A 21,032-nucleotide genomic window follows, 5' to 3' on the forward strand; every position below is an offset into this window, starting at 1 on the left:
ACTTAGAAAATCACACACATACAGACACACACACTGTACCTCATTCTTTAAAATTTGTGGATTAGGTCTGTGGGAGTGCAAATACAACATGGAGAGTATATGCTGGCACATTATTTTATATTTGCAGTTGCTCATTTATCAATTCAATAGTGAATAACCTTTATGATATGACCCTCTTGATTATAATACTCAGCTTTGAAAAATTGTTTTAGCACCATATTATATATGTCAACATATCTTTAATTATAGATATATGCCCATAAAATATTTAAGGATTCATACATTTTTCTATGAAGGCTAATAAATAGGTAGTTTTGATAATGAGACTTTTTCCTGAGAGAAAGCATGTGTCCAATTACATTCTGTTTTGCATTTTCAGTTGAGTACTCCTCTGGTTTTTTAACTTATAAACACTTAGATGATATGAGTATAATCTCCCACAAAGCTGTTGAGTAACTTTTTATATGGTTAGGAATATCAGAAATAGTTTCTTTCCCCTAGTGGCTAAAATAAGACTTCTTGTAGTCTTCATAAATAACAGCAACAACAAAAATGATTAAACAGGTACCTGGAATTTGGAACCTACATTTTCCTCATGTATAGTGTTTGGGGACCACCCTGTTCTTACCCTCACCTATCCCTTGTAGTGTGTGTCTGATTCACAGAAGTGATTACTCATGAAGCAGTGTTATTCCAAATAATGGTAGAATGCTGGCTGGTACTCAGACTCTCAGCAACCAGTTGAAGGGAGAAAGGAGAGAAAGAAAGAAAGAAAGAGATACAGAAGGAAGAAAAGGAGGAAGGGAAGGAAGAGTACAAGAAAAACTGTCTGACAAATTATAGACCAAAGAATGAAAAAAAAATGAATGAATGGGTAAAAAGTCAATGGATGGATGAAAAATGAGAATATAAGTAAAAGAATTAGTGACTGGTTTAAAATCAGTGGATATGTGAGTGAATGAATAAAGAAAATACAGAAGAAGAATAGAAGTAAATGAATGAAAGAATGGATGGGTGGATGAATAAGTAAAAAATGAGTGAATGACAGAAAGTATAATGGCTAAATGAATGAAGAATGGAAATAAGTAAACAAAAAAAAAAGAGTGAGTAAAAAATGAGAGAATGAGTGAATACAAGAAAGAATGAGAACCAAAGGGATTAGTCCTTCATTTTATATAAGTGGAAACAAGAGGTCAGTGTAAATAAGCTATCTTTTTCTTTTTTTTTAATGTTTATTTTTTAGAGAGAAAGAGAGCAGGGGAGGGGAGAGAGAGCAGACAGAGGATCCAACACAGGTTTTGCATTAAAGAGAGAGCCCAATGTGGGGCTTGAACCCATGAGCTGTGAGATCATGACCTGAGCTGAAATTGGACACTTAACCAACTGAGCCACCCAAGCACCCCAATAACTGATTTGTTTCTAATGGTGGCCAGAGAGCCACTAGAACCTAGGTTTGCTGAATGTGAGTCTTGTACACTTTCGCATAATTTAGCTTGGCATTCCCTAAGATCGGAGCCTGAGACAAGGTCTTTGTACAGATAGTTTATCTGGGGTATCATCCCAGGGAATAGTAGAAAAGTGCAGGGAGAACAAAACAGGGAAGTAGAAAAAGCCAATAATAGTGTGTTGCTGAGAATTGTCCACCCAAGGGTTAAGTGATGGGAGCATTCATCCATCAGTGCCCAATCTCCTTTGGTTGATAGTGTCCCCCAGGGATGTTAACTCCAGCTTGCACATGTGCACTGGGCAATCCCCAGTAGGTATGGCGGATCCCAGGGGACAGAGATGAAGAAGGAAGCCTATACCAAGTCATAGGTTCAAGGTGGGAAGTGAGTGAGAGCCCAGAATGAACTGTCTTCCCAGAGGTGGCTAAAATCAGAGGTGAGATTTTAAGAATGTGAGTCACGAAACCAGAAGCGCCGGGAGAATTTGAGCACAATGATTTGTTCTAGGAAAGTTCTAGAAGGTGTTAGAAAAATGTTAGGGAAAGGAAGATGACTAAATAATCATGATTTAGTTGTACAATAAATTAATAAACACCCAGCAGCAAAAATACAATCAGGTTGAAGTCTGTGTTTCCTTCAAGCTCCAGGCACTTTATAATTTTATGATAAATCATAATACTGGTAATAGATTATTATAATAAGGGTTACTTTTATTTTTCTTTCAACTCATAGCTGTTATTAAATTTGAAATAAAAAAGAGGAGCCTTTAAAAAAATAAGAATACATGTAGAACTATTAAGGAAATAGGAGAAATATTTTCCCTGTTGAAAAGCCCTATAGCATTGAACAACAATGTGTAGATCTTATCGGTGTATGAAAAAAAAAAAAAAACTTCTCCTCTATCTTATATTTGTGCCTGGGGCTTGCAAATTAAACTGACAAAAGACAGATTCACAGGAGAAAAGGCATACAAATCTTATTTGACGGTAATATTTTAATTTTATATGCATGGAAGCCTTCATAAAAAAAGTGGGGGGGAAGAACCAAAGTGGTGGTTTACCTAGGGGCTTATATACCATTTTAACAAAGGGTGACAAATGTTTGGAGAAGTGCCAAGAGAAAGGAAAAGGGGTTTGGGCTTCTGGGAGCAATAAATTGTGGGAAGATAAACATATAGGGAAACTAACATAAGATAACGATTATTTTTGTAGGGTTTGTTTGTGTAGACCCATCTCAGTGCTAACTTTACATCTCTAGTGAAAATGGTTGCTTTTTTTTCTCCTCTGGTATGGGAGAGGAGAGGGAGAAAGCCTTCACAAAGGGATATTTATGTCCCACTTTTGGGAAGGCAGATGGCAGAGGGCAGGGAGCTCTTTCTGAGTTTGCTGTTTTTTTAATTGCCTTTGACTCAACACAATCCTTATTCCAATGTAGCAGATTTTGGGGTGGCATATTCTCATACCCTTCATAGGTAAAGCCCACTCTCCATGCATTGTTACCTATCTTGCCTCTTATCACAGGTTAGGGCAATTTGCCAGAGAAGACTTTAGACTTTGGATGTGGCCATTGTTCTAATCCCTGTACTGATAATCCCCAGCTCAGGACCCCATCCATTTGCAAATGCTCAGAGTAGAAAAGGAAAGCAGCTTTAACTTTTAATGCGATGTGTTCCTTCAAGCTCATCCTCCCCCTACCCCCCACTTCTTTTCAGGGCTTCCCTAATCATGCCTTCATGATATCTACTTCAACCTCCCAATATGTTCTCACCTGTCTTCACTGGTAACGGCCAGTGTGGAAATATAGTCCTCCCTCCAGAAATAGTAACTGTCTTCCTTACACTCTCAAGGGCTCCCCTTGCTGCAGGGCCAAGCTGATAATCTATTTCAGACTGAAGCATTTAAGGCTGGTCATGGCAGATCAAGCCTCCTTCCAAAGTTGTGTTTATATTTTAACATGAATTTTGGTGTTGTGATTCCAACTAACAAATAATATGGAAATTACTGGAAATGTCAGGGCCAAAGAAGGAGATTCTGGAGGTCATGAAAGATGTTTTGCCTCAACTGCCTATCCATGAAATAAGCCTTTCCTGGGCCAATAATTTTGTTCTGAAATGCCCATTCTACTGGAAACATTATTCTCCTTTTTTCCTTATCTTGGTCATGAATGTCATCACCAATTTGGTTCTGAATCCAGAAAATGGACACCAGTGTTCACACTTTCTTTTTTCTAACTTTTCCCCGTCCAAATCCTGCCAGTTTTCCAGCCTAATCATCTTACCAGATTGAACGTTTCTCTTTCACTTGCTCTAATTGAGGCTTCCAGAGAGAGCCTCATGTAACTTCTGCCTAATCAGCATACTGCCTGCTTATGCACACTTCTTCCACTCCCTGCCCTCAAAGTCTGCATTCTCGTCCACATGACACCTCTGTCTGATGGTGTGATCTTCTGCCACCCTCTCCCCACTTTGGAGACCACACTATACTCTCTCTTGACTCCAGGTTTTCACACCTACTTTTACTCCTGCATAGATGATTTCTTTTCCTTCCTTTCTCTTAAATACTCTCAAAACGTCTGGAAGCTTTCCCTGACCCTCATCCACTTGGATTTGGTCAGGTGCCCTGACCACACACTCCAGCTGCCCTGCCATGTTGGTCTCCTGTGTGGCTGCTGTAACAAATTACCACAAACTAATGGCTTAAGACAACTGAAGTTTATTCTGTTACAGTTCTGGAGGCCAAAAGTCTGAAATTGAAGTGTTAGCACAGCTATGCTCCCTCCAGAGGCTCTGGGGGAGAATCTGTTCCTTGTCTCGTCTAGCTTCATGTCTCCAGTGGCATTGTTCTGTTTGTGACTGCATCTCTGTGCTCCATCTTCACATTGCCTTCCCGTCTGTGTGTCTGTCTTCTTCTCTCTTATAAGAATACTTTTCATGGCATTTAGGCCCCATCTACATAAGCCATGATTATCTCCTCATCTCAAGATCCTTAACTGAATCACATCTGCAAAGATAGCCTTTTCCAAATAAGATAACACTCACCAGTTCCAGGGAATTTTGTGGATATATTGGGCAGGAGACATTTTCAACCTACCACTTCAGTACTACTCTGATGGACCTGTCATTGTGCCTTGTAATTATTGTTTCTTAAATTAGTTGCCACTTTATATGACTTGTCAGCCTTGTTTGCCTCTGATCCTCATTTGAAAAGAACGGCTCAAATCTCTTTAGAAGGTCAAGGACACTAAATATTTAACTTTAGCAGACCCCCTAAAACTGATTCTCCACATGGTCAGCCCCATCCCTACTCTCAAGACACTCCAAGTATCTGCTTTCCCAACAAATTCTTCCCAGGGCAGAAGGCAAAGGAAATTTCCTTTCTAGTTCAGGAAATTCTGATCCAGCAGATGATCCCTTGGAAGGGTTTTTATTTCTCATGGGCTTGACTTGGCCTAGCCCAACTTGCTGCTTCTCCTGAAGAACCTCCCCAAAGGAGTCTGCATCCCTCTAAAGACCATCATGCAAAAGAGCACAGGTCATCTGAGATGCCAAAGCGGTCATGTGTGCTTCTCCACTGGGACCAATAGTGGCTTCCTCCTTCTTCCTTGGCCTTGGGAGGAAGGACTCCATAGAGTTACTACCATGTTTGCCATTGCTGGCCTCACTCAAGGTATCTGAAATATCCCCTCAAAATTTTCCAGGTACTTCACCTCATTTCCCAATCCTCACCAGCAGAGAAAATTCAAATTCTCTTCAGTCTCTGTGGGCAGTCTTTAGAAAAAATAATAATTTCAGCCTTAGGTTCAAGTGTTTATTCCAAGACTCTTTTCCTCCTTATCACAGCTCAACTAAACAAACACTTTCTTGTCTCTTTATTAATGGAGATCACTAGTTGCAGAGATCCTGACTCTGTGACATCTTTAAGAAGCCTCCCTGACACTTTCAGGCCCTGAGGAATGCATGCTCCTGATTTGGGGCATAGGTCAGTACTCCCCAAGGTCCTTCTGTAGAGAGTTCAGACACCTTTAGTTGCATCCTGTAGACCCAGTGTATTTTAGCAACATAAGCTACAGCATCACATAGCCATTAAGGAAGCTGTCTAAAAAATCATCCAGAACTGGATCTTCAGTACATTTATGTAAGTCTCAGTTTCCTCTCGTATTAAATGGAACAATACTGACTCATATGGTTACTGTGAGTTTGGAATGAAAACATGCTTGCATAATAAAGAGGAATTTCTCCAAGATACTTAGAATGCACACGATGTTTTTGTCCCCTCTACAGACTACAGACTTTGCCAAAAAGACATTTTTCTTGGCAATTAATGGTCATTTCTCTCTTGTTTTCACACAGAACACCTTTGGGAGTTGCAATCAAATGGAGTCTTCATGTAGCAGACTTCTAAGTGGGATTTTTTTTTCTCTGTTACATAGGAATTAGAGGATAAAACCCCCCAGTATGTGTCAAAAAAGATTAAGTGCTCCATAGTCTTAAAAAATCCAACCATATTTGTGACTTTTTAGAGATTGAGATTGCCTTCAAGAGAGAGAGACAGGCATCTTCTTTCTTTACTGGATGCTTGCTGATCTATTAAACTTCAAACCCACTCTGCTTCTGCCAAGGGACTGGAGAGGAGTTAGGGGATTTCTTGAGAAAGCTTGACATGGGTCCTCAGGCATTTAGACATGCAGGTGAACAGACAGAGATCTCCAGAACATCTGGAGATTTCCAGAGGCAGTAAGTAGGCTTGTTGGGAAACATTGAGAAAAGGATTTAAGAAGGAAATACAGGTCAATGGGCTTTCCGCTCTCCAAGGCCTTTGAAAAAAGAAAACCTTAATGGTTCTCAAGCTCCACAGGAAGTACCATGGCAATAAGAGAAGACTAGGCTGGAAGTAAGAACTGGTGAGTGTGCTGGTGAGGAGGCAAAGTGAAGAGAGAGACAGCCATCCCTCTTAACTGGGATCTTCAGCACAGAGAATAAAACTGAGTTCCTACAGGGGAGACCTCCATTTCAGCAGAAGTGGAAGCCAATGAACCAGAGAGAATCCAGACATGTCCCCATCACTACTGTGCTAACAGTTTTAAAACATGGCACTCTATGCCTATATTGATAGCCCTTTTCCCCTCCACCTTCAACTTTTCAAGAGGGTAGGATGGGAGGAGCAAGGAAAGAACAGATGAAGTTCTTCCTCACTCCACGTGCCCCTGGCCTCCTGCCAAATCCAACCTAGGGATGGGGGGCCCGAGATTTAAACTGAGTTTGAGTTTGGCTCATTAAGTTGAATAGGCTTTTATTATTATATACTTTTAATTGTAATAAACTGTACATAATATAAAATTTATCATTTGAATCAAAGTGTACACAGTTCAGTGGCATTAAGTACATTCACAGTGTTGTGCGGCCATCACCAAAGCATTTTCCATATCCCAAACTGAAACTCTGCACCCATTAAAAAAGTACTCTCTGTTTCTTCCTCTCCTCCCCCTGCCCACCCTGCACCATGGCCTGGTAACCTCTGTTCTACTTTCTGTCCCTATGAATCTGCCTGTTCTAGGTCCTTGATATGAGTGAAATCATACAATATTTGTGTTTTTGTGTTTGGCTTATTTCAGTTGGCATGTTTTCAAGGCTCATCCACTTTGGAACGTGTACCAGAACTTGATTCTTTTTCAAAGCTGAATATATGCATATGCTACATTTTGTTTATCCATTCATCTTTTGGTGGACATTTGGGTTATTTTCACCTTTTGATAAATAATGCTGCTGTGGCTGCTGTTACTCCTGTTTTACAAGTATGTGTTTGAGGCCCTGATTTCAAATATTCTGGGTAATGCCTAACTAAGAGTAGAATTGCTGACTCTAATAATTCTACACTTAACTTTTTCAGGAACTGCCAAGCAGTTTCCCACAGTGGGTGCACCATTTTACATTACTAAATGCACATTCTGCGTTCTTCATCCTCTTCTCCAACACCTATTGTCTTCCATTTTTGGATAATAGTCATCCTAATGGTGACAAAGACTGTCTCCTTGACCTAATTTCAGTCAGACTCCACTCCTCTGAGCCTTCTTTTTAACTGGGCCTCATCCTTAGGGGCTATTTGGCCTGAATTGCCTAGTCCAGTTGTAGCAAAATCCCCTGTCTTTGTTGTCCCCTCCCTAGTAATTTCCCATCCATTGATCATCCCCCAACAACTCTGTTTGATAGCTATATGTCCCCAGCTGTCTTTCTGTGTTTGGAATGGAGCAGATCTCTCTCCCCTGTTGCAATAGTCTTGACACTTACAATAAATTCTTCCTCCCCATATTAAAAAGTGTCAGAACAGTTTTTTTTTTCTATAACAATGGGTGTAAAGTTGTATCTCATTGTGATTTTGGCTCCCTAATGGCTAGTGATGAGCAGCTGAATGGGTTCTTAATATCTGAAAATATATGGAAATGATGGCATCTGCCTTAAATTTAAGGGACAGGAAAGAGATTTTTGACAGAGTATTGTCAACATACTGAAAAAAATAGAGAGACAGATTTATGTTTGCCTTTCACCAATAATGCCCTCCTTCACTACAAAATACCCCTCTCCTTACTTATAGATAACCACTGTGGGGCCACATCTCTCCCTTCATTCTCAAAGCCTGAATTTTCCATCTAACTGCTCCTCCCCTCCTTAAATTCCAGGTAGTCCTTGTTTGGACCTAAATTTTTAAAAGGTCAGGCTTGTTAACTGTTCCCTGTAAGAGATAAAAACACAGGCCTTCAGCACTCAACTAACCTCTTAGAACATGGATACGCAACAAGAAAACTGGATGAAAAGGGAGGTGCATGGTGACATCACATCTTCCTGACTCCATCCCTGAGCCCTAACCTGAAAGCATTCTTTTATTTTCCTCCAAATGACAACATCTGCCCCGGAAGACAGGATGACTAGGGAGAGGGAACTGACTGGTGGGCAGAAACCTGGAAGACAAAGCCAATGCAAGTGTAGTTTTATTGAGCATACAGATGAGAATGGCTCACCAAGAAGGCAGGGCAGTATTGGCTATTGGAATTGCAGACATAAGAACTCTCTTCAAAGAAAACTACTTCATAATCCCCTATGGGACTAATGTCTGCAAAGTGGCACTGGCCTTTTATGAATTGTATTAATTATACTCTTAAACCCTATGCAAATTGCAAAATCATTTTTTTCCAATTGAGTTAATGAAGCCCATTTAGTACAGGCAAACTGTCAGCAGAAAATTAGCCAAGCACATTGTTTGCAGATAAGAAAAATTTGGTTGAGGGTTTCCTGGGTTATGATTGCAATACGTTCTGGGATGCCTGCTTTGCGATTTTTCTTTTCCTTGAGTGTGATCCATTTCCTTCTGACTGAGCTGGATGTGCAGGGGACTGTCACACTTTCTGATGGTGTTTTATCTATCACTGGGGAGCTGCAAATTCATTCTCAAAGTCTCAATACTGAGAGATGTTATTATCACTTGGAAACTTTCATTGAAAATAAGACAGTCTTTGAAGGTGGTTGGCTGCTTCTTGACTGCTCTGACCTTCTGTCAGCTTGGGCCTCTTTTCCTCTTGAACTCCAAGCTGCAGAGGAGAGAGTACCCCTTTCATACCTTCCAGCCCACTGCAAAGGGACCCCAACTCTGTAAGAAGCAGAATTCCTCCACATTCTTCTGACCTTGCAGTCTGGAAACCAGTGGACCTGAACTATTGGGCCTGTGCTTTGTTCATATTTTCAAGAATTTAGGATGCCTCATGGCATAGAACAATAGGATGTCTCCTCCAGGCAGGGCAGTTGCAATTATCCACCACTCGGGGAAGCACCTTTCTCTGTGCTGTGGTCTGTAGGAAGCATTACTCTCTACTATTGTGGTAGTACACAACCCACACATCTTTTCCTGGCAGACTTTCTCTCAAGGACTAGTCAGAGAATGCAGATAGGTGAAGTTTGTGATTAGTGTTTTATAAATTCTCTATTCTCTGTTTCATTTCCTCAGGGCTGTCATGGTGGAAGCAGATAACCCAATGAAGTAAATTCACATTAAAGGAAGAAAGGTTATTAATGGTTTAGTGTGCTATCTCCCAGATGATTTATCTTTTATTGAGAAGCTTTCAGAAACATTCAAATGTTCCTGATAAAAAAAGAAAAATTGGAAATATCCACCTGAAGGTCAGTCAGTGAGGGAACTGTATTTGAGTGAAGAGCTTTCTACTTGGGCCTCTCAAACAAGACAACTCTGGCCACTTCAATCAAAGCAAGAATATGTCCGCAGCCTCAGGTCACCACAAGATGGGATTTGGAATTGGTTTTGTTGTTATACAGTCCCAGACACCAAGGTGACTCAAAAACTGCATATTTTCCCTTTCCCTACTTCCCACCATGCTGAATCGTCCTTCTTTCTGCCCAGTCTTTGGAGTCTAAGAATTCTTTGCTTCACTTTAGTCTGATACTTACCCACATCCTCTCTCAAAAGGTAGAGCTCTCTACTCCATAGCACCTGCTGCTGACTAGAGTCCCCTTGCAAGAAAGCTGAGTGTTTTCTGTTCCAGACCCCTCAATACTGACCCACTGGAAAAGGCCTCTGTTCAGTCGGCATGAGATCATCTGACTTCCCTAGGGGACCGAGCCTGCATCTTGGCTAACTTCCCAGCTCTTTGTACAGTCTATCCCAAATTATTCCTCTTCCACATAAGACTCTGAATGTTCCAGAATGTCCAATATCTTAAATCTGCCTAAATTAACATCAAAGAAGCCTTCCTGGTGTGGTTCCTCAAACCACACATGGTTAGTTCCTGAACTAAATCCCAGGCTCGTTCAGGTCATTACACAAAAAATTACGATTGCTATCTCATTTTATCCTCACAACAATCAGACTGAAGTAGATAAAACAGACATTGCTATTCCAGATGAAAAATAATTACAGATAAACAAATGGAGATTCAAAGTGACCTGCCCCCAGTCACACAGATAACTAGTGATGAAGCCCGCGGAAGAGAACCTGTCTCCTGGCTTTTGTTCCAACTCCACTACCTTTCACAGTGCCAACCTTATCTCATTGTCTATCAAGGTTGATTTTAATCCAGAGAGATTATTCCCTTGGCACACTGAACTCCTGGCTCTATTGGCTAAATAATACTTTAAATTTAAAGGTTTCTTCCAATTTCACAAAATAGAACCAGTTTTATGGATGAAGGTAACAGTTTCCAGAAAACATACAAGGTAACATATTGGAAGATAATTTAGATTTGAATTTAGAAGTAAGAAAGACTTCATGCTTCCACCTTTGTCAGAGAACCTATGGTGGAACCAGGTACCTGGTCTTCATACCTGATGAAATGCCCCTACCCCCACACACTGGGGTTTAGTGGGTAGTGCACACCCATAGCCTGCAGAGCTCTCTCCATGACATCTTAAGGGAAATGAGACAGAGCACTCACGACTGACCAAGGGAGGCACATATTTTGAAATCCATGAATTGTGTGATTTTGAGAGAGAACGGGTGTCCAACAGTTGATGAGTAAAGATCTGAATGTTATGGAGACCAGAATTTTTTTAAACTACTTTCCATTCCAAGTCCCAAGATGAATGTGACTTGTTTATTCATCTGTTTGGTTAATGTTGGTCCTATTTTACCCAGTATCATTTAGTTTGGGTGTCAGCAAATGTTTTCCCTAAGGGACTAGCTGGCAAATATTTTCGCTTTTACAGGCCATAGGGTTATGTAAATGAAAGGGCGTGGCTGTGCGCCAATAAAACTTTATTTACAAAAACAGGTGGTGGGCCAAATTTGGCCTGGGGGCATAGTTTGCCAGTTCCTGGTTTAGAATGATACTATCTGTGCCTTTCTAAATTTAAAAGTTACAACATTCATTACCAGCAGGGAGCATTCTTATAAACTCCTTCCATGCTTGCTCAAAACCATTATTCTAAGCATAAGGGCCTCACTAGAAATGAAAATCCACTGACATCAAGCCAGAAAATTCTCTTACTGAATTCAGAAATAAAATCTGTTTATCATTCCACTTTGAAAATCAATTTATTGCTTAAGAGGGTGTACCTCCATTAAAGATGTAATTAATGGAAACAATTTGCATTATACAAGAATTTTAGAATGTGAGAAGATTCACCTTGTATAGGGAAAGTTAGAGGGTTTTCATTCACTGACAAAGGTTACCTTATCTAAGCAACCTAATAAAGACAACTGTGACAAAGAAGCATATGCAATTAATAAACTTTAATTAACTTTTCCAAATTGGCTACTATTTCCTTTATATTCTAAAATTTTTAAATGATAGATAAAATATAAATAAATTTGAAATTTTATAATAATATAAATATATAAGGGTATATAATTTATCCTAAGAATATATAATATAAAGATATATAATATTTCTTAGTGATTTGCACGAATACTGTTTATAGGACAGTGAGCATATGAGTAGGGTTCGAATGGTCTGAATAGTTCCCTGCATTTTCATCTATGGCTGACAGGAACCTGCCTCCTCACCGCTCTGTTACACTGCCTCTCAGAAGCGCAGGACGCTATTAATGGGAATATGTTGCTCAGACAAAACAAATGGTGTCAAGAATGAAAAAAAGTTTTAGAACCTCTGCACTAAAGCAATTAGGTCCTGTGCATCAGTGATAATGGGTTGACTTTCTATGTGTTTGGGTTTCATAGCAGAGACTCAGACCCAGAGCACGTTCAGGTACAGTGGCCTTTTCTCTCCAGGTGTTCCCAGTGGCTGTATCTTAATGTAGATTGGGAACAAAGGACATGTTAGAACTGCCAAGTACCACAGTCAACCTCTCAAATGCTATCAGCTTTGCCTGCATCAGACATCAGTGAAGAGAGTGAAACACGTGAATAAAAGCAAAAGGTCTGTAATATGCAGGGCTTTATTAGGCAGTTCTGAGTGAACTCCAAACAAAATGTGTAAAAAGATGAGGCATCCCGGAAAGCCACCTCTAATCAAGTCCGTGTGCCTTAGTGAAGCTCTACATCACAAAGGAAACAGAAAACAAGAGTCCAGATTGGGAAAGGTGTTCGTCTTCCGCCAGTACAACATTCTTACTCCCTACAAATTTACTGAATCTATAAAGACCTGAAGTTAAGCTCCTCCCAAGTCCAGATTCAATGTAAGCGCTGGTTCTGTGCATTTAATTAATGATCTTTGTAAATATTTGAAAGATCGAAATCGATTGCATGTGCTCGGCATTTCTGCAGGCATAGATTCCAAACTTTAAGCAAGGAGACTGCCCCTTTCCGATTTCATCCGGGGTAGTTGAGGCGAGTTCGTCCTGTAAATGCACATCCTGACGCATGAAGCAAAGGGCCAGGCTCCCCAATTCCTTTCAAGGTTTTTAGCAGTCTTCATTGAAATAAATGTACCGGAAACAGCAGAAGTAGAAAATGGCACAAGGCGATAACGTTTGCATAAAGAAGCCATTAGGAAGGTGTGCCAATGGAACAATTGTGTGATGTTGCATAACAAATGCACACTTTCCTTTAGTTATTTTAAAGATTCCATTTATCTAGTGTTTTTTTTTTTGCATTTAAAGAGCATGATGCTGAATGATTCTCCATTCCTGAGATGCCAGCACTTCTTGAAAAAACATTCACAGAATGATTCAAAGCATAATAAAAGAGTAAATCCAATGTAATATTTATCCAGCCTGAATTTTCAGCTTTAATACATCCAAAGCCACCCCATCCCCCAATTTGCACAATCACAGCTTAATAAAGCACATATTTTAAACAGGCTGTTAAAAATTGGTGAGAAAAGCCAGAAACAGAGCCACAGAACTCCCCCAAATGCCCCCAAGATGGAGACCACATAGACTAGAAACTGGCTGGAACTTTCTAGGCACTGCCTTTTAAGTCCCTCTCTAGGGTAGGAGCTGAAAGGTCTCCATCCCACTGAAGGCAGAGCAGGGGTGGTCCTGGGGAAAGGCTAAATTCAGTTCACTGTTCAAAGAAGAATTCATGCAAATGCTTAATAAGTACATGGAAAAGGCAGCCTCACAGGTAATCAAGAACACAGATTAAAAGGAGAAATATGTTTCTTGTCTATCAAATTAGCAACTAGTACATGGCCTTCTAACTGGTTTTGCTCCCATACTTGCCACCCTACTGTCTCATCTGAGATGCATACAGCAGCCTGAGTGATTCTGATAAATCTTGAGAAGCATGGAGTAGCTTCTCTGGACTTCCTACCCTTGGTTTCCCACTAAGAACAACCCTCCATCACCTCCTGCTGACTGGTGGCCACTCCAAGCACCTACTCATCTCTTTCCCCTTCTTGCTGCTCTATTTACAGCTTTTCCACCAGCCCTTGAAACTGTGGAGCAACACCAACCTCCTGGCCCTTGTACCTGCTCTCCCGGCCGTCTGGAATGCTATTTCCTTGGATCCTCACAAGGCTTCATTTCTCTCTGTTCTGGACTTAGATGTTGTCTACCTAAACTATTTAGATAGCACCTCCACTGAAACAGCATCACCCCACCAGCTCCCTACCCTGCTTTACTTTCTTCATAGAACGTATCCATCCCTGCATAACAGTCTACTCTATATTTATTTACTTTCCCTGTCTTCCCACAAGATCTGAGTGTCTGGAGGACAGGAAATTCTTTTTGTTGTTGTTTGTGACTATATCTCAAGTGCCCAGAACAGCACACAATAAATATATGCCAATGGAATGGCTTTCAGTGGCTCAACCCAGGATCATCAAGGCTATTCTACCTGTGTTCCCACGCAAGGAAGGTGGAGAAAGATGTGGGCACAGTCATGATAGGAAATCATCTGGCAATGTTATCCAACACCTGCAAAGAGTTTATTTTTTTTTATTCAGTTTACCCGCTTTCAGAAACTTACACCAGAGCAATAATCAAAACATTCAGGTGAAGATTTCAATATAAAGATACTTATTAAAGTATTATTTGTGACTATGACAAATGGAAATGACTGGATAAATAACAATACTCCTAATATAGAATGGCTACCACTTTTTCAGAAGTTATTAAGTGTTGGGTAAAAGGCTAGGTTTTTAAAATACTCCACAAACTAGTTGTATCCAATTTACAGATGACGGCACTGAGGTAACTTGTCCAAGGCATCATTTGATGCGTTTTATGAAGCATGGGGCCTCAAGTTCTTGCTGTCTGGACTGAGTTAAGAAATAATAAATTGGAGGGGCGCCTGGGTGGCGCAGTCGGTTAAGCGTCCGACTTCAGCCAGGTCACGATCTCGCGGTCCGTGAGTTCGAGCCCCGCGTCGGGCTCTGGGCTGATGGCTCAGAGCCTGGAGCCTGTTTCCGATTCTGTGTCTCCCTCTCTCTCTGCCCCTCCCCCGTTCATGCTCTGTCTCTCTCTGTCCCAAAAATAAATAAACGTTGGAAAAAAAAAAAGAAATAATAAATTGGATCTGACTTACAAAACAATGCCAAGCATTTGGTCTTACTTGGGGGGGAGGCTGCCAAGGCGAGTGGGGAGGCAAGGGTACCCTTGAGTGGCAGGGATCATGGTCGTTCTTTCAGCTCTAAACAATCCCAGATCCCCCGGGCCGTGCACCGGGAACTCAGTCTCCCCAGGCCTCTGAAGTTCGATGTGCGCAGCCCGAAGACTTTTGCAAACATTTATCACTGACCTTTAATAGATCAACATTAAGCAAACAAACTTCTTCCTCTACACCCCCCTGCTCTCCCTTCTTCCTATTGTTGCCAGGGTCAATGGTTTCCTCTGAGTCCCTGAACCGATCTCCGTGGAGTCTCACTCATTTCCTGTCCAGGGAGCCTTGGCATCTGATCTGCAGGCCAGAAGCGGGCTGGGGAGCCAGCAGCCCCAGGGTCTGTTTCTCCTTATTGTCTTCAGGGAGACCGTGGGCTCCCCTCCCACCCCACGCACTGTCACGGGAACCAAGCCCTCGGGTAGGAGGCCATCTGGCCCTGCTGCCAGACCTGTTGATGGGTTGGCTTCCACCCCTTGCTCCTGCCTCCCACCACACCCTTCATGCCCCCATCCACAAGAGGAAACAGCGTCCCATATGCTTGCAGCTTCGTTGACTCTTCTAGTCCTCAGCTCCAGATGGTCTGGATTCACTTTTCGAAATGGCTCTGTCTCTAATTCCCCATTTATTGTTCATGTGCTCATTTTAAGATTGTGGCCCATTAAAAAAAAAAAAAAAGATTGCATCCCATTCCATGTTTTCTCCTTCTACATTTTGAATTATTTTAATTTAAAGCTGATGCTGCTAGCTAATTAATCAAACTTCTGCCAGCCACATGCACGTATACATCCTCTGTTGAATTTTAGTGTATGTGAATGTGTGTGTGTGTGTGTGTGTACGTGTGTGTGTGTGTGTGTGTGTGTGTGTGAAAGGGAAAATTCCTTTCACATGGCCTCTTGTCCCCAGAAATCTAAAAGTTTCTTTGTCTTGGCGTTGTCCCAGCAACACCACTCTCTGCCCTTTTCTTTGGCCTATTCTTAGGGTATTTCGAAAAAAAGCCTAAGGATTCTCGCAGTGCTGATTTTCACAACAGCGACAAGAAACAGGACCAGCGAGGCCCAGTTAGGGAAATCCGAGTTTACCCACCTAACGTTTTGTGGGAGATAAATTGTAAATCCTTTCCATAGTGTCCCTCTCCCCCTTCCCTTGCTCCTTTTTGGCATCTCCCTTCCCACATTCCCCTCCCTCCAGATAGTTAAGGACCCCTGAGGGAAGGCAAAACCTTCAGACCATTTCACCTTCACCTTCCTTAAGTGTAATTCCTCAGAGACTTTGTGGGAAAAAAAAGCAGGAATAGTGAACTCAACAAGCATTCATTCAGAGTTGATGCGCAAGAGTGGCCTTAGGGAATAGCCCTACCATTGAACATTTCACTTTAGTATCAGCAATATCTTAATCCAAAAAGTCATTAATATAGATTCTTCAGTCCGACATAGTGGGAAAACATGTTTTGTCACCTCTCTTCTGTTTATCTTTTGGCCTGTCTCTTAGGACCATCAGGTAATGCCTTCCCATGCATGAGGGGGCTGGATGTGGTGAGCTGTGTTCTTGGAGTTGACTCCATGAAGCTCCTCACCATGGACCTTCTCCTGGTTGCATGCATGTTCAAATGAACAAATGAAAGATCAAATGTGAATATGGATTTACTTTCTAGTAGTGAGAATCCAGCATGAATTTCTTCCTTATTCTTTGACTTAAACTGAGGTGTTTTTTTTTCTCTTTGATGAAGCAGGATGAACAGCAAAGATGAGGTGACTATGGTGAAGCCAGAGGACAGGGCCTCCTTTTTAATATTGTTTTTATTGATGAACAGCCATCTAACTCTCTCCCCAGCTGCAGTACACTCAATTATATTTTTTGGGATTGTGTGCTACATAGATCATTCTGCCTTATTCTTTTAAAAACAGGTTGGGATTTCAACCAAAGGGAATGCATTTTTAAGGAGGAAGGAGAAGGGAGTCAAAACTGCTGTGTCTTTCTGATTGCAGACAAACGACCGGTGAGAATGCAAAATCTGCCTGGCTGGTGTTTTTGTCCTCATTTCAATTTCTCCAGCACTGAAGGATGCCCTGCTTCTCTGCTAGAAGATGCTCTGCTCTAAGAAATAGACCACCCCCCACACCCAGTTACTAGAAAGAAGGCTACATGTGGACTAGTGTGCAAGGCAGACTGGTGGGTGACCAGACCCTCACGGTTCTCCCACACCAGAACAAGCAGTCAACTCAGACAGAAAGACAAACAAACAGCCAAATGAATCTGCCAAGGCCAATAAGTTAAGAAGGCTAGTTGATTCATGTGACTTCAGTGCGGTAGGGTGGGTGGAAGTGTCAGTAGACAAGAGACCTAGGTTTAATCTTTAGCTCTGTCATCTGCTACCTACAGTCATGAAACACACCTTTAGCATCCCTTGGAATCTTTAGTTTCCTTGTAAGTGGAATGAGGATGGGAAAATCCTGCCCCATTGGAGCCATCAGAAGGATCAGGTAAAATGTCACTTGTGAAACCCTAATTTTAACTGTAAGTGTTAAGGATATATAACCAGTCCGTCTGTGTGATAGTAAGTAGTTCAGACATAAGGGAATGTCCCCCATGTCCATCCCACAAAAAGGAAGACAACCTGTGGGGTTCCTGAGTATGAAGGGGAGAAGAGGATAACACACAAAATTGGGTGACTTTGAGAGTAGCATGACCCTTTCTAACTTTAAATTTTTTAAAATGTTTTAATGTTTTTCTTTAATTTTTTTTAACGTTTATTTATTTTTGAGACAGAGAGAGACAAAGCATGAATGGGGGAGGGGCAGAGAGAGAAGGAGACACAGAATCGGAAACAGGCTCCAGGCTCTGAGCCATCAGCCCAGAGCCCGACGCGGGGCTCGAACTCACGGACCGCAAGATCGTGACCTGAGCCGAAGTCGGACGCTTAACCGACTGAGCCACCCAGGCGCCCCTAATGTTTATTTTTGAGAGAGAGACAGAGAGTGCAAGCAAGGGAGGGGCAGAGAGAGAGGAAGACCCAAAATCTGAAGCAGGCTGCAAGCTCTGAGCTGTCAGCACAGAGCCCAACACAGGGTTCGAACTCACAAACTGCGAGAGCATGTCCTGAGCTGAAGTTGGATGCTTAACCAACTGAACCACCCAGGCACGCCCCCTTTCTAACTCTAAAGGAAACCACACATTTCCTGTATAGTTTTGTAGATGCTCTAGAATCATTGTGGCGTCCATTCTGAGTCAGAAATTCAGTCTTAGCATTGACGGTGTTTCTCAATGATGCAATACCTCTGAAAAGAACAATCTCTTAAAAGCACACAAGGCTTCCCACAGGCCTCCATTGATTGGGCAATATTAGGCTACTCCTTCTCTGGTGAAGAGAAAGAAACACATATGATTTATGATAACGTGGAGTGTGATTCACTTGCTGGTGCATCCGCTTCTGGCAAAATAGTATTAGCTCTTAATACTGCTAGCTAAGCATTTCTCAACTAAACTTCATAGGCCTATGAACCAGCTGCTACTGGAGGGATTAGCTAACATACAAGGCTGAGTGGCCCCATCCAAAGTTATTTCCAAAGATATACCTTGGGGATTCATAGTGGCAGTTTCTTAAATTTTAAAATATTGCACAGTTTTCTGTACTTGAGTCCTTTTATGTTTCCTTGTTACTGAATGCTCCTTTGAAACCAAAGGTATTGATATATTCTACCCTGCAGGGAAATCAATAAAAACTTTAATCACAAAATTAAATAAAAACCAGAGCTACTGACATTACATGGTAACACTCACTGAAGCAACAGCTTGAAGTTTTATGGTTCTCCTGAGGCTGGACTTATTATTTGTAAGAAAATCAATATCATCTTTAGAGTAATTTGGGATGCATCTTGTCATCATAGAAAACAAGTTCCTGGTAGACTTTACTAAAAAGGTAAGAATGAAGCATCAAACTGTGTTTGCCCATGCAGAAAGTGATTATTCCTTGATAGCAGGAAAAAAATAGAAGTGGGATGGCCACAAATGACATCTCCAACTGTGTCTCAAAGCACGTCATCATCTAGACGTGGCGGTCTAAGGCTCTAAACCACCTTCTACACACACTCTGATCTTATCAATGGGTCAACAGGCCTTTCCTGGAATGATTAAAAGCTTGGGGTAGTACATGATTTGAAATGTCCCCAGGAATGCAGCACATTCTTCATAGAACATACAGTAATATTACCTTAGTGACGTTAGGTAACAAAGCATCCTATTTCACATCTGGGGTGTTTTGCAAGTCACGGGATCATAGAATTGGATGAACCTTAAGAGGCATTAAGTCCAATAAGCCCAAACTCTCTGTGATGCAGAGAGCATTCTAGAGTGTTCGTGAAGGATATAATTCCTCTTGTCATGTTTTCTTTCTCATCATTCATGGCAATGCATATCCAGAAACATGTGTATGTATACAACCTTTTATCTTCATGAGCCACACGTTTTCCAGTTCTAATGAATTATTAGGCTGAAAGCGTGTTCTTCTCCTCCATAAATGTCTGTGTGGTAAGCCACAGAGTGTAAAGTGAAACCATTGGCAGCCTGAACCATCAAGAGCTTCCCAGACAGTGATGTGGTAACACACTTTCAATGAACTTTTAAGAGAACCCTGAATCGCTGCAAGTTTACTGGAGTCTAACTCAATATGCTCTTGTCCCCTGTGCTCTTGTGTTAGATCTTCAAAATGGCTTTTCTCAGAACTTGGGACTGCTTGCTCAGAATAGAAAGCAGAACCAGAGAATGAGACCTGCTTAATATATGGCAAGCACCAGTTGAATTAAGAGCGGAGGTTTTGAAAGTCAGGAAATGAAAACCAAAAGATTTTGCAAGGGTGAGGCCAATATTAAACCCAGCCAAAGTCAGCATTTATAGGCTTGGAGTCATCAACCTTGAATCAACAAATCAGGGTTTGGGGCACCCGGTGGCTTAGTCAGTTAAGCCTCTGACTCTTGATTTCAGCTCAGGTCATCATCTCAAGGTTTGAGAACTCGAACCCCCACATCAGGCTGTGTGCTATCAGAGTCTGCTTGGGATTCTCTCTCTCCCTTTCTCCCTCTCTCCCTGCCCCTCCCCTGCTCACCCACATGCTTTCTCTCTCTCTCTCTCTCTCTCTCTCTCTCTCTCAAAATAAATAAATAAACATTAATTTAAAAAAAAAATCAGGGCTTAGAATCCAGACAGTAGGTGTAAGGACTATTTCCAAAAGCTCCTCACATATGACTGTGAATCATAAGGTACTTAAGGTCTTTACCACTTATTGCAGAGATTGCTGATCAGTGAACCATCTCCAGGAATTAAGGTGGGAGGTAAGTGAATAAAGGGTGTGGAACACTCCAGGTCAGTAAGAGCAAGAAACCAAAAGGTCAATTAGATATGTGATGGCTTCTGTATCAGTACCCTAGGACATCAGCACTTTTGTCCTAATGTTCTCTTTTTGAACAACTTTCCTGATTAAATAACTAAGGCCACTTCAGGATAATTTTCTAAAGGCATGCTGCTCCAGAAGGTTCTCTCAGGAGAAGAATAGAGAAGAATTCACATCTTCTTCTATTGTAACCATGTGTCCTCCAGCAAACCTACCCAGATAGGCTTGTCCCCATTCTCCAATCCATAATCTCCAGCTCCAGTATCCTTTTCTAATGTGAAACACAAACAAACAATGAAAACCCTATACATATTTCTGTAACTGAGTTTAACAAATTGCATTAAAATGGTTGTACCATATGAAATTGCCAATATTAATCATTTTTGACATAAAAATGGCAATTTCATATAGTTCAAACTAATAATTATCTGCTTTTGTGCCTATATCCTCAGCCAGCTCATTTATTTGATTTTCTGTTTATATAATCAAATTTTAATATGTCTTCACACATCACTGGTTTTCAGTCATTGTCTGATGAATAAATGAATGAATGAAGAACCTGAGCTTCAGGACTTGAGCCATCTTTTTGAAGAAGACTGCTGGGGCTGCATATTTGACAAGAAAGAAGTTATGTGAGTTAGAAACAACTCTTTGATCTGATAGAACTATAGACAGTACACATTTCTGGATAATCTATTTCCT

General features: G+C 41.3%; 2 long non-coding RNA genes across 4 annotated transcripts in view; one reads left to right on the plus strand and one right to left on the minus strand.

Annotated features, from left to right (window-relative positions):
• The window catches only part of LOC113603735 (uncharacterized), a 59,369-nt gene extending 44,526 nt beyond the window's left edge, over window positions 1-14,843 (plus strand). Inside the window, exon 4 of one of the 2 annotated variants that reach the window (XR_008300018.1) lies at window positions 12,173-14,843. This is a non-coding gene — a long non-coding RNA (uncharacterized LOC113603735). Of the gene's footprint in view, window positions 1-9,436; window positions 11,247-12,172 lie in introns of those variants that run through there. The other variant, XR_008300017.1, reaches the window with a different exon arrangement.
• LOC113603736 (uncharacterized) overlaps window positions 1-19,346 on the minus strand; it is a 35,454-nt gene extending 16,108 nt beyond the window's left edge. The window contains exons 1-2 of one of the 2 annotated variants that reach the window (XR_008300016.1): window positions 19,155-19,346; window positions 14,183-14,262 (exon numbers count right to left, since the gene is read on the minus strand). This is a non-coding gene — a long non-coding RNA (uncharacterized LOC113603736). The remainder of the gene's footprint in view (window positions 1-14,182; window positions 14,263-19,154) is intronic. The other variant, XR_008300015.1, reaches the window with a different exon arrangement.
• Between the last annotated feature and the right edge of the window lie 1,686 nt (window positions 19,347-21,032).

Source organism: Acinonyx jubatus, chromosome B4 (genome assembly GCF_027475565.1).
Source record: "Acinonyx jubatus isolate Ajub_Pintada_27869175 chromosome B4, VMU_Ajub_asm_v1.0, whole genome shotgun sequence".
NCBI classification, from domain to species: Eukaryota; Metazoa; Chordata; class Mammalia; order Carnivora; family Felidae; genus Acinonyx; species Acinonyx jubatus.